This window comes from Euprymna scolopes, chromosome 37 (genome assembly GCF_053919585.1).
Source record: "Euprymna scolopes isolate OS-2025 chromosome 37, ASM5391958v1, whole genome shotgun sequence".
Classification (NCBI taxonomy): domain Eukaryota; kingdom Metazoa; phylum Mollusca; class Cephalopoda; order Sepiida; family Sepiolidae; genus Euprymna; species Euprymna scolopes.
The window spans coordinates 60,781,825-60,796,868 of NC_136518.1; the positions used below are offsets into that span (position 1 = coordinate 60,781,825).

A 15,044-nucleotide genomic window follows, 5' to 3' on the forward strand; every position below is an offset into this window, starting at 1 on the left:
TTACTCCTCATGGATAAGATAAGGGGTTTCGTTCGAAATTGCATTGCAGATTCGCGAGTTTGACATAACGTTTGCCGAGTTCGACAGGATACATTTAAAGAAAACCGGAGGTTATATCGCCTGAAACGTTGTTAAAATAGCACTCAAGATGAGAACAGTAGTCTTAAAAATCTAAATAATACGAATAATCAATCACCATCTCAAAAATTTTGAAACGCAAAATCTTTAAGCTTTTTTCATCTCCTTTATTATACCCTCTACAACCTTTTTTCATTCTAATATTACGTTAGCTATTCCTTTCCTACGTGAATTGCCATCGACGAGGATTTGAAAGATTAAAATCGAAAACACATTCAAATGACTTTGACTTATTCGTCTATATAAATAAAACAATAAATGTATGTATGCCAGTGTGTAAATATTTAATCGATAAACTCTTAAACTACTGGTCACATAACACCGAAATTAACAGGAAATAGTAATCATACACCAAGAACGGCTTATAATGAGTAAAGTCTTTGTTTGGATGGATGAATAACGCATACAGAAATCTGTCGGCAAGTTGAAATGCAAAATGTTCATTTCAACTTGCCGACATATTTCTATTACTTTTTGGTATGCGCAAATTCATTCATAGCGTAAAGTGGTTTAATCTTAAATCTTTCTTGTCTATCTGCCGATGACTCAAACGGTAGAGAATGCGGCTGGAGAGTTGAATGGTTTGGTTTCGATTCCAGCTGATGGCACCCAAGTGATTTTTTTCAAAACTTTTGAAATCAATTTTTGAAATATATATGTATGGCTTAATCACGTTGACACACCGATGCACGTCAGATCACCGTAGTTAAGCAACGTTGAGCCTGGCCAATTCTAAATGGGTGAGCATTTGGAATTCTAGGCGCTGTATGTCCTCTGAGCTTCCTTCGGTATTATTTCCAGTCGTCCTGAACCTCCACTTGCAACTGGTATTTAACAACGCCAACTCAGAAGTGGTGTAATTGGATATTGTGCAACTCTTTCCACAAAAATTCCATGCGCAAGCACCCTTACAATGGGTATCCATTGATTGTAAATACTGAAGGAAACTACCATATGTGTGTGCGTGTATACCAATAAAATCTTCGAACGGATGCACCGAATTAAAAAATTCTTTTTTTTTTTCCTGAAAGGTGTGAGTCCCTAGATTGTCATTATCTATATATGGTTCGTAACGAACAACGCCGAGTCACACAAAAGCCCGAAATAAGGGGTTTTGGGCCGTTTCGTGCAATTGTCGAAAGAGTTACCTGCTCATGTCAAAGGGCTAGCACTGTCTGTATACAATCGCGGTAACATCTTTCTGCATACAGACAGGACTTGCGGCGCAATGTGTAACGTGTCTAATTACGGATCAGAAGTTTCCAGGTTCGAATCCTGGCAAGTTCGTAATAATTTTAACCATCATTTTATCCAACGTTTACTCATTATCCTTACCCTTAGTGTATTTTTTTTTTCAGTGATTTTGTTTTGTGCACATACTTCGAGTTCACACGGTAAGCGTTGATGGTAAGACGATGTTGAGTGTACTTGATGTTGAATGTACCTGATTTTGTGTTTGACTCGGCGCTGTGCGTGCCGACGCGGCGCAGCCGCTAGTTTTAAATAAAATTTTTTTTGAAATATTGTTGCTAAATTTTTAACACCAATCAAATTCAATAAATGTTTCGCTATTGTTTTCGGTTGTGATACTTCGTTATTTTATTGAACTTGTTTTGTAATTACCTGAAGAATTAGGTTAGAAAACAAGCATTAAGTTTCGTTCGTCTTTTCTTTCAACTAGTATAACTGTTCTGAAAATGAAAAAAAAAATAATGATAAGAAAAGAGAAAACTTGTGGATAGTTAAAATGCACTTGTGCTAAATTTTCAATTAATCGAAATCTAATAACTAAAGGACCAGACTGAACCTTGCGACAATGAATCAATTTTTAAATATGAAATGCACCCACGTTAACCTTAACAAGAAGGTCAGGATTTTATATTGAAATTTTAATATGAAATATTGTATTTAATCATTCAGGGGGATTGCTTTATGGAGAAAGTGTACATTTCATCATAACAATAATTCTGTATATGAATAAAAAGTTAATTTTTCAGGAAATGAGATTGTATTTTATCAGACAATACTTAACGATATTGAGATATTTAATCAAAAAATTTGCTGTCCATTTTTAATAAAATTCGATGTGAAATTCCATATATATATATATATATATATATATATATATATATATATACATATATATATATATATATATATATATATATTAAATTGGATAAACATCCGACAGTTTATAAATTAAACATCCGACAGTTTATAAATATTATTTAAAAAAATAATAATAAAGCGAAAACAGTTCCACTGCAAAATCTTCTTGACTGACTCATATACCCGATTCCAATAAAAAGACCGCTGAATATTTTTAATAATGTACTACAAAACAATTGTGACCTATTGGATCACCCATTGAGCTAGAATTTGTTTGAATCAAGAAAAAGTGGGTGTGTAAAGCCAGTTAAATATAAGAAAAAGACGAGATATAAAAAAGAGAAGTGTGAAATCTTAAATTAGCTTCTTTCTGCTCGCTCACACACTCTCTCTCTCTTTCTCTCTCTCTCTCTCTCTCTAACTATGTAGTAAATGATATTAGTACTGATGGCGATATTCCCTTTTTGTTTATAATGGACTATTACAATCTTTTTTTCTTTTTTCTTTTAGTATTCCCCCCATTTGTTAACGAATAGGGAGTTGCGGAAGCGAGAGTGATAGATAACATTTAAATTAAAGAGTTGGTTCAAACAGCATACATCGAGAGAGGGTGAAAATGGTTGATAACTATTTCTTCTTTTTTTTTTAATCATGAAACGCTATAATGAAGATTTCCTCCGAATGAAACACCAGTCGACAAGTTATATTTTACATATAAACTTTATTTCTTACTAGCCTGGGTGCCCGGTGTTGCTCGTGCGTTTGGAGGTGTGTGTTTAGCAAAAAAAAAAAAAAAAAAAAAAAAAAAGAAAGAAAAAAAAAGTGGTAGTAGGTATGTAGGCTCCAACCCGTACCACGAAGGAGGAAAAGAACGGGGAAAAACGTAACGTGTTTCCCGATGTGCCCATCGCCAAACCGGAAGTGACGTAGGTTTAAATTAAGGCTAGACAACAGAAAAGAAGGTATGACTTTTGAAAATGTCTGCGGAAAAAGCGATCTCCTCCCTGTAGAAAAGTTCCCAGTTGAGGGTGAAGGAATGTTTTTAGTCAATTTTTAGATATTTGTCGTCCGAAGGGTCGAGCTTCAAAATGATACCAAACATGATAATTGATGATTGCAACGTTTTGTCAAACGAGTGCCACATGACTTTTTATTTTTAATTTTTATTTTTTTGTTTTTAGTGGTACCGGCGAATTCAGACACTCAAACAGTCATGACACTGAAGACGGTCATTGCGATATATATATATATATATATATGTATGTATACGCATGATGATTGCAACGTCTTGTCAGACGAGTGCCACTCCCTCAGACATTTAAAATCCATGAGCCCAAATGCCTGAGGGAGTATCTATACAAAGATGATGTTACAGAGTCTTAGCTTTGTACGACAGCTAAGTCTCTCTCTCGGTTCAAAATGTTGACATCCAGCAACAAGTTAGAGCAAGATAGCCAGCAACAAATTAAACTGCAGACCAGCTTAATGCAGGTACTGGTCTCCCGCTTTGTTTTTTAAATCAGAGATTTGCTTCTCCTAGAAAGGTTGCCTTCACCACGGCTTACGGGAGCCCTCTCCACCCCAATACACATATACACACACACACAAATATACACTGTGCTAGTTGGCTGTTGACCCAGAAAAAGAGTTCATTCGCCCTTTGGAAGGTCTTGTTTTTAATCCGTCAGGGAGATTAGCCACCCTCCTCACCAAACAAGTCTGGTGGGGGAACCAGTTTAGTCACCGGTGACCCGACCATGAGGCAGGTAGTACTAGGTTACATGGTACCAGTAGCATATGACATGACCTGAAAATACACGCATACACACACATACACACATATATATCCATAAACATACACACATATATACATATATACATAGATACACAATGCATAATACATACACATACACACATGCATACATACTCAAATACATACGCATATATACACACATATACAAATACAAACACACATATACATACATATACACATACGTACACATATATGCACATACATATTTATGCATTTATACACAAACATACAGATATGCATAGATACATATACATACATACACAAACAAACATATATATATATACATACAAACACACACAAACATATATACATATATACACTCATAGATATATATACATATACATACACAAGTACATATATAAACATACGTACACATATACGTAGATACACACACGGATACATATAATGATGACAGATCAATTATTACATGCTTCCAGCATTTCAAGCCTACACGCGTCACAACTTTTCCATTAATATAAGACTATTTTATAGACAAATGCCTGAGGGAGTATCTGTACAAAGATTATGTTGCAGAGATTTAGCTTTGTACGACAGCTAAGTCTCTCTCTCGGTTCAAAATGTTGATGTCCAGCAACAAGCAAGAACAAGATAGCCAGCAACAAGTTAAACTGCAGACCAGCTTAATGCGGGTAATGGTCTCCTGCCTATGCATGTACACACACATGCAAACATACACACATAGAGGCACACATTATAAGCATGTACTTACATATGAATACACACACGTACACATGCACATACATGTAAAATACACATAAAGGAGCGTTCCAAAAGTCATATATCCTCAATGATCAGGATGACGTTGATGGGTACAATTCAATGAGTTTGACAAAAAAAAATCCAAAACAAACTAAATATCAGACGAAAAATCCAAATGAATAGAACAGCGTTTCAAACGGCTGGAGTTTTTTTTTTTTTAAATAAAATGTTTGTACACAAAAACTCACGTCCCGAAGGCAGACAATGATGATGAACTTCACACATTATTTACAACTAAATATGCAGAGAATCAGACGAAAAATCCAAATGAATAGAACCGCGTTTCAAACGGCTGGAGTTTTTTTTCTAATTTTTTTTTTAAATAAAATGTTTGTACACAAAAACTCACGTCCCGAAGGCAGACAATGATGACAAACTTCACACATTATTTACAACTAAATATAGGCATACATACATACATACATTTTTTTTTATTTTTTTTTTTTATTACATTTTCACCCCAAACAAGGCAAATTGCCACTTTGGTGTAGGGGGCTACTATCAGGGGCAACAACTACTGGGGTACTATGTAGGGATTTGGGCAGCAAGGTGTCGGTTTACGTTACACTTGAACTTCTGCACGTCAGTACTGTTGGGGAAGCAGGGACCTGGAATGGAATTCCAAAGTCTTGCGGTTCTGGGAAAGAAACTATTGGAGTAAAAAGATCTTTTACATCTAGGGACCTCTACAGTGTGGGGGTGGGATCTAGTAGCCTGTCGGGTTTGTCGAGGGTGCTCGCGTCGTGGGGGCACAAGTGATTGTAGTTCATCAGAGCATTCACCACTAAAATACTTGTAGAAAAGGCAGAGGGATGCAACATTTCGTCGATGGGACAGAGGCTGAAGCTTAGATGCCAGTTCAGGGCCTATCAGGTTTGCGACTCTCTTTTGAACCTTGTCAAGGAGCGAGAGACTAGTAGCAGATGCACCAGCCCAGATGTGGCAGCAATACTCCATACATGGGCGAATGGTGGCCTTATAGAGGTACAGGATACTTTCGGGTGTTAGTAGTTTTCTAGCACGGTAGAGAGAGCCTACCTTTCTTGCAGCGGCCCTGGCAATGCCTTCAATGTAATTGTTCCAACTCATGTTTCCTGTGAACGTTAGGCCAAGGAGTTTGAAAGATGGACTCTCAGATAAAGAGTCGTTGGCCATTGCTATTGGTGGTAGAGAGGGTTTCTTGTAATTATTGAATGAAACTAGTTTAGTCTTGGCAGCATTGAACGCGACCAACTACTTTTGTCCCCATTCCACTACAGATTGGAGGTCTTCCTCTAGTGTTTCTGCCATTTCTTTAGAAATGTGTTCATTCGTCTTCCTGTCGTGTCTGCCATAGAGTGTAGTGTCATCAGCATATATACCCATCTCAGAGGCAATGTTGTCGGGGAGGTCATTTATGAATATCAGGAACAATAGAGGTCCAAGGATAGAACCCTGGGGCACTCCCGCATTTATATCATATTGTTTAGATGTGCGACCGTCGAGGACAACCTGGATTTTTCTCTTGTCTAAGAAGGATTTAATTATGTTAAGTATTCTACCAGTTATACCGTATGATCTGATTTTACTGAGGAGACCCTCATGCCATACCCTGTCAAAAGCCTTAGATATATCTAGAGCTACCGCTCTGCCTTCCCCCGCTTTGTCCAGTGATTGGTATATACGTTCAGAGATCACGGTGAGGATGTCTGCTGTGGAACGGGCTTGTCTAAATCCATATTGTTTGTCAGTCAGTAGTTTAGCATCTGTAAGATGATGGACTAAAGCATGGTTAATTATGGTCTCAAATATTTTGGCAAAAAGTGGGAGGAGGCTAATGGGGCGATAATTTGATGGGTCTGTCCTTTCGCCAGAATTCTTGAATACTGGTACAACAGAAGCAGTTTTCCAACAGCCCGGAAAGCAAGCTTCATTAAGACATTTGTTGTAGAGTTTGGAGAGAACTGGAGCTACTTCGGCTGAGCACTTTTTTAATAGCACAGCTGGGATAAGATCGGGTCCACATGCTTTTGAGGTGTCAAGGTTTTTTATGATAGCATGCACCTGAGCAGGGGTGGTTTTCAGATCGTCTAGTGTGGCGTCTGTCCGCATAGGAAAGTCAGGTAGGGGGTGGTTGGAAGGGTCCAGTGTGGAGTTTGAGGCAAACCGACTGGCAAGCATGTTAGCCTTGTCGGTTGCTGAGGAGACAACCTCGTGATTGTTGGTTAGTGGGGGAATTGTTGATTGCCCATTATTTACTACACTGTTGTAGATTTTCCAGAAGTCTCGAGTTCCTAGTTTTTGTGCTTCGATGCGCTTTTTAGTGGTTTCCGTAAATTCTCTCTTAGCTGTCGCTATTTCTTTCTTAACGTTATTTCTAGCATACATACATACATTTAAACAGACAGGCAAGATTTATATTACAGACGGGTTATGTCTTCCTTCGGAGTTGCAACTGCTTCTCTGGATTTTGCAATTTGCTATGTACGCCCGAATATACTTCCGTGAACGTAGAAGAGACAACGTACCCCTGAGCTTATCCCCCGGTAAAACTGTCTTACTAATGTCTCTCTCTCTCTCTTTCTCTCTCTCTCTCTTTTATCCTCTCTCTTTCTCTCTCTCAGCCTTTCTTTTCTGATTCCCTGTCTTTTACGTGTATATATAAAAATAACCGCTTCTTTGTTAGTTACGCACTTTTACGTAAGCTTTACATCAAAGCTGTTATTGTTTTAATGTAGGTCAATCTTTTTGTTTAATTTAAATATTATTGTTTACGGTAAAGTTTCATTTTATTTGTTTTTAAGCCAAAATTCAAAATCTAACTGTAAATATGTTTTTGTTTGACTACTCCTTCTCAATACATTCCATTTGCTATTGAAAATATCCATTTCAATAACAGTTTTCTCTATTGAATGTTTCCTATTTCATTGCACTAGCAATCGCAGTGCCGCTTACGATTCAATTGCGTCATTTAGCACTTTTCGGGAGTTCAATATTTAACAGAAGTAAATACTGAAAATATTTTCACAGTATATTATATCACCTAATAATGATATTATATATGTATATACATGGAATAATTATATATATATATATATATATATATATATAAAAGCTGAACGTCTATGTGTGTGTGTGTGTGGGTGGGTGTCTGGTTACGAATAGGCTCCTATATGGTTGACTATTTTAAAAAACTGATTACATATAATCATAGAAGATGCATCGAGATACAGGAATGGGTATGTTTGATCTGGCAGAACGGTGGTTCATAAAAATTTTGGGGTCTACGTTCGCGCCTGGCCCCCAATATATGTAAGTATGGAAATAAAAAATGAAAAAAAAGCCGTATTCTTGATGTGTTTGTTCACAATGACGTCATAGCATTATGTACGTATACAATATCCCATGATGCCATACATGACGTCATATGTAACGTCAGAACAAATATAGCATTTTACATATAAACTTTATTTCTTATTAGCCTGGGTGCCTGATGTGCCCGGGTGTTCAGAGGTGTGTGTTGAGCAAAAAATAAAGTGGTAGTAGGCAGGCATGCATGCAGGCTCGAACTCGTACCGCGAAGAGGAAAAAAAAACCTGAAATGGAAAATTGACGTCTTTGCTGTTATGCACATCGCCAAACCGGAAGTGATGAATGTTTCGATAAGGCTATTCAATTGAAAAGAGGAGATAACTTTCGAAAAAATCGGCGACAAAGGCGATCCCTCGCTATAGAAAAGTGCCCAGTTGAGGGTGAAGGAATTAAGATTTTTAGCCAATTTTTCGATATTTGTTATCCGAAGTATCGAGCTTTAAAACGATATGAATCTCGTGAAAATCCGTCGCATCTTTCGAAAGTGTTAGGCAGACATACAAACATACATTTAAACAGGCAGGTGAGATTTATATTATAGACTAGCGGGGGTGTCCGGCGTTGCCCGGGTGTTTAGAGGTGTGTGGTAGTGGTGGTGGTGGTGGTGGTGGTGGTGGGGAGGGGGGTAAAGAAGAACAAAATTGAAATGTAACCCTGTTTCAATATAAAAAACGATGTTAAACTTCTTAAGAAAATAAAACAAAAAACAGCGATTTTAAAAATGGAAAAAAATCTTTTATAGGTGTTAAAGAAAAAAGGGGTGTTGGTAGCAGATAGGCTCGACAATAGGCTAACAACATACACCTGCGTTACTTCGGCGACGAAAGCAATGTGAGGAAATTAAATTTAACGATTAAAAAGTTCATGAGTTCAAATTGAGGTCAAACATCAAGCTATTTCGCAGTAAACTATTTTTGTCGGGACAATTTTTTTTGTTTTATTTTTTCTCCCCCCCCCCCCCAACTTTCATTGACATTGGTCAAAGCCCTTATTGCCGCACGAGTGCCGCCGAGGGTTTTTTTTTTTTTTTCAGTTTCCCTTTTTCATACCGAAAAGCCACACACGTGGGCCAATAAATATGGCGAAAATCGCGCGTAAAAGTTGCCTAAATTAAAGATACACGGCGAGTCATTTCTTAAATCTTAGATATTATCATCCCAGTATAAAAGTTTATAACAATGAGCGAAGCAGCCGAAAAAAAGCCTTTGCTTACAGCCTTTGCTTACAGCCTTTGCTTGCATACAGAAAAAATGCACACACACACATTTTCGCTTTTATATATATATATATATATATATATATATATATATATATATATATATATATATATATATATATAGAGAGAGAGAGAGAGAGAGAGAGAGAGAGACTAGCAGAGAGGAGATACCCGACGTTGCCCGGGTGTTTGGAGGTGTAAAAGAAAAATCTTTTGGTAGGTAAGTATGCTCGAACCCCAACCCTTGAGATTAATAGGTTGAGGACTTGCCGCCAGACTACGATGGCAGAGAAGTTAGAATGTGTGAAATAAAATCCTTAAAAAGTGCTTGTTTAATGAGGTCAAACATCACGTCACAGTGAATGAAAAGTGGCAGGTGCGTGCAGAATTTAATTCCGAACTTAATTTTACTTCATTTTTAGTTCTTTTTTATCCAACTTTGTCTGCTTTGTTTCCCCAACGTATTGGGGAAAACCAGCTCCCCTTTTATTAGGGGAGTGTCCAAATGAAAGCAATTGTCTGATATGATGGTGAAAACCGACATTGACCAAACGTCCATCGCTTTCTGTGTGCCGGGGAACTGCTGATACCGATTCAGTTTCGCTTTTTTATACTGAAAAGCGAAACAAAGACACGGCGGTCAAAAAAAAAAATCTCGAAAATAGCACGTAAAAGTCGGGCAAATTAAAGATAGACGCGACCCCGTTCTTAACTCGTAGATATTATGGTTTAGACAGTATATAAAAGGTTTTAAGGGGGAGTGACCCGATGGAGCCCCCCCCCCCGAAAAAAGCCTTTTGCGGACATACACAAAAAATGCACACACACACACACACACACACACACACAAACACGCACACATTTTCGCTTTTATATAATAGATGGAAATAAAAATACTGAAACCTCAATTCCAGATCTTTTTCATTCCATCAAATAAGACAAAAAAAACTCTGCACTTTTGTGAGCATATGAAAAAAGACTAAAGAGCCCCTTGTCAATCTTATCAAACAAGACCTGTCTCAGTGGATCGATCAAATCATCGATGCATGATAAATTTCCAAACTAATAGTTATGCAGAAGAAGATGACGAGAAAATAGCTTCCGCATTTCTCGCGATAATTACTTGTATCGATGCGCCAATCATTTTTGCTGGCAGCCAAAAAGTGCGGCACCAAATTCTTTTATGCGTACTACTTGATTGATGAGATGTCGCTACTGCTGCTGTTTCCAGTACGTCACGATTTATCGCCCCTTCTTTCTTTCTACTTGCATAAATTACCCCCCTTTCTCATGTTTGATGTCTAGATTGGTCAGAGTGAAAAATAATGTCCTCGTGGTATTATCTTCTTTGGCTATTAATATTTTTTATGATGATCTTGCAATTCTTGTGGCTTTTTACTGTGCTGATTGGTAGGGTTATGTTTGTTGTCTTTTTTATTTTCTATTGCTTCTATTATGCGTTATTTTTTGCGGGAGTGCCGTTTTCTTTAGCTTTCGTTCGCTTTCTTTACAGCTATCTGTGACTCGACACGAGAGAAAAGTTAGACACAAGTTTTTTTTTTTTTTAATGTGAGGACAACAGAAGGGAGCACGCTGGATTTAGACAAAAATAAAACAGCCTCGTTCTAGAAGGATTTCTCATACACTGGCCGAGGACAAAATATGTGAAATATAGTATCAGAACAGACGCTATATTTTGCTCCCAAACAAAAGGCCAAGGAGGGTAATACCTACTTACGTGCCTCCTCACAAATGCCGACTTATAAACAAAGTCGGGTTATAATGTAAGAAAAATTTAGCTCCCCCAAAAAGGGACACTCTAGATTGGTTCAAATCTGGAAGAGTTTTTTCTTCACTGGTCTAAGAAAAAATAGATTAAGTGTAGCATAAGAACAGATACTACCCTTTGTTCATAGCTAAAAGGCCAAGGACACAAGTGTATATTTGAATTATTTATTTTATTTTTTTTTAACTTTTATTCCCTCCAAGCAAAACATATTGCGACTGAGACGTAAGGGGCTCCTGAAAATTAGTGACAGATTTATGGGGCATCCTAAGTGAGGAGCTGTGCAGCAAGATGTTTGTTCACATTACATTTAAATTTCTGCATGTTTATACAGCCGAGGAAACAGGGAGGATAGAAGAAATTCCAAAGAGAAGCAACCAAGGAGAAGTTATTAGATTAGAAAGTTTTCAGTGCGTGGGGACTTTAACATTGAAGGGGTGGGATTTTGTTGCTGATTAGGCTGGTCGGTTGTATTTATGTTGAGGGGTTAAAAGTGCAGTAAGTTCATTGGAGCACATTCTGTTATTCTAAAACATGGTTGAGATGGAAAAGGGGTGGAAACCTGGTAAATACTATTAGGTTAGAAACTCTTTTTTTTAACCTTGTCTAAGAGGAAGAAATTAGTGGTTAGAGCACTAGCCCAGATAAGTCGTCATATTCCTATGAAAGTCTCTGTCTCTGCACTGATCTATCAGACTTTCATTTCAAATAGCATTTACATTGCTAAATACATGCATTGAACAGAGATTGTCATTGTTGAGATGATGTGTCCCCTGTTGACTGAGATATATCTCGGTTCCTGTGAAGTTCTAGGAGGTCCAACCTCCCGGAGTTTGCTTTTTTCCCCCTTTGAGAAGGGATTAGTTTAATGTTAATCGCCTGAGACGCTTCTACTGTAAAATGCCAACGGGGCCACTCAGGAGTTTCTTACAGACCAGAGTGGTCTTCCTCTAAAATGATTGCTCTTCAAATCTCACTTCTCGACCCTTGTGTCACATGATCCCGCCGTGGGAGATAAATAGTTCACGTGGAATGTGTACATCCTATTGTAGATACGTCCGAGAATCTCTGTAAGAGGCCCTGACACTTTTAAATTTGAAATAACGTTGAAAATATAGAAACTACACAAGTATATGTTTTCACTTATATTATATCAATCTATGAAGACCATCCTTTTTTAGGGAATGCCTTGCTTTGTTCGCAATCCTCTCTTTCCTTGCCTATAACCCAGCAAATCCGTGCCATAAATTAGTGATGCAGTTAAATAAACTTTAGACGAGGTACGTTCGATAACTTTCCAGACGTTTTGTACATGCGTTTAAAATCTGCAGGGGGGAAGTCGGCGTATTCTAATGCCCCACCGACAGGGCCACTCACTCAAGTATTAAATTGTAATTTCATTGGTATTTTAGGCTTAAGTTTAAAATAGTATTCTAACTGATCTGCTGTAATGTTTTCGTTAATATGTCATGCTATTTTTTTTTTAAATAGAATTCCTGTCGTGAGCTTGAAGAGCCAATTATAAAACAACGCGATACTATATTTACAACTGTGTGCGTATTTAAAGAATATATAGAATAGTATGTTGCAGGAAAACTGGGTATTTACTTTCTGCTCTCTGTAGGAAAACATGACACAAGGTAGGAAGGTGAGAGAATACAAACCAGCATCCTGGCTTATTAAAAATTTCCTGGGTGTGACATCGTTTGGGGGCGTGGCGTAAACATGACGTCACCAACTCAAATGCACATCTAGGGATTGATATCGGAAGGAAGGTGAGGAGATGAAAGAGAAGAAAAAATAAAACGACGCGTGGCAGTTGGCCAGTTATGCTTTCACTATTTGAACAATTAACTGAGTTTTTTCCCCCCACCTTTCAACATGTTAATATATGATCCTTAAATATTCAGAAATAAACGTAGGAATTCCTTTTATCTTTTAAACAAAAAAGAAAATTGTGAGAAAAAGTAGGGGAAAAAAAAAGAAACCATACACCAAGGGATTTTGTTTCTATTTATTTATTCATAGTTTTTAGTTTGAACTTTTTAATTTTTTTTTCGAGTTTAAAGTGTTGTAAAGAATTTGAGGGGGGGGGGGAGTCAGACATAATCACGTTAGCCTTTGGAAGTTTGGCATAAGCATGACGTCACTGATTGAAACGCATTTTTTTTATTACACGGTGGTCACCACTTATCAAGGCCCGGAAGCCACTCAGGGATAAGGGTTATTGCAAGTACAGTACGTTAGTGTGGAGATTTAATGAGGTGTTTACTTAAGAGGGCGGTTCATTAGGAATTTGTTAACATTGGACTTGAAGACATCCAAGTTGTAGTCAGGTGGGAAGCAGGCAGACGGAACAGAGTTCCACAGGCGTGCAGTTCTAAGAAAGAAGCTTTGTTCATGGAATCTACGTTTTGATTTAGGTACAGATAAAGAGTGGGGGAAATTTTTGACAGTGGATTCAGCTAGACGGGTATTTTTCGTGAAAGATTGGCGAGGGGGGACCAGAGATTGGAGTTCAGACGAGCGCCTGCCATGGAAATAACGATAAAACAAAGATAGGCTCGCAACGTCTCTTCTGTGGGAGAGAGGTTGCAGGATAGAGAAAAGGGCATCCCCCATTAAGCCACAAAGTCTATTTTGTACTCTGTCAAGGCAGGATAGGCTGTTTTTAGCAGCTCCTGCCCAGATATGGCAGCAGTATTCCATCCTTGGACGTATGCATATATAGGGATTAATATCGAAAGGAAGGGGAGGAGAAGAAAAAAGACGCGTGGCAGTGAGCTACTTAGGTTCAGCGAATCTGTGAGTCTCTCTTTCTCCTGCTTCTTCTTTCAAAAGTCGAATTTTGTAAAAATTGTTGCCGTGCCAGTGAGATTTATAGCATGAGTTTTCGGGTGCAGTGTACTGACAGACAGCCTGCTGTATTAGTTGCAAGAAATGAACAAAATAAACACCTTTTTCCTACACCAAGAAAAGATGTGTCGATGTTCTCATTTTCCTTAGGCATGTCTCTACATACAACGCTTTGCGTCTGTTAGAAAGAATGACAATGTTACATGGCAGTCCAGTTGGCATTCCTTGATCAAGGCGCCTCCGGCAGTTAGCAATAAACTAACTACTCTAATACGGCATAATTGCATTGAAAAAGCACCATTTCTTGAAGTTAAGCAACGATGAGCCTGGTCAGTACCACAAGGGTAACCATTTGGGAATGCTAAGCATTACACGTACCATGCCAGGATGTAGAAATTTCCAGATTAGTATCTGGAGGTACATTTAATCCATTGGATGCACCTAGGAGAAAGAACACTGATGTAAAAACCTGAGGTCTACTGTTTGCTCTGTCTTGTGGCAGCCATTGCACCGACTGAGATTAGCAGTTGTACCAAAAAGTGTGGTTGGTTCTGCACAAAGCCTTTACCATTATAAACAAATCATCTGTGTGGGTTTTCGAACAACTTAGTTGTTGTGGCGGACCTCATATGTCAAAATTGGCGGGAATATCATCAACTACTCTGAAAGCAAGGAGGCAAGGCCTGCATGGAAGAATTTGCCTCTTATGACTACCCAAGACTAATACCTCAGCCCGGTAGATTAAAAGATGGCCACCAAAATGACTCAGTTTCTGCTGGACTGATTGGCGAGAATGGATTGTCGACTGATATTTTATTTTATTTTATTTTTTTTACAAAGAAGTCACAACTTATCAAGGCCTGGAGGCCACTCAAAGATAAGGGTTAATGAGTATACATTAGTCAGTGGGATTATAGCGTAGTAATCATAAGTAGTGGGAATTTTGTAAATTGGATTACTTAGAAGGACGGTTCATCAAGAATTTGTTTACATTG

The 15,044-nt window shown here is 38.0% G+C and overlaps 1 protein-coding gene and 1 long non-coding RNA gene across 4 annotated transcripts in view; one reads left to right on the forward strand and one right to left on the reverse strand.

The window, feature by feature from the left end:
- The window catches only part of LOC145261207 (cilia- and flagella-associated protein 74-like), a 2,330,915-nt gene that overhangs the window by 987,021 nt on the left and 1,328,850 nt on the right, over positions 1–15,044 (forward strand). The gene's annotated exons all lie outside the window — the stretch shown is intronic.
- Positions 1–15,044, reverse strand: part of LOC145261206 (uncharacterized) — a 211,404-nt gene that overhangs the window by 102,193 nt on the left and 94,167 nt on the right. The window lies entirely within an intron of this gene.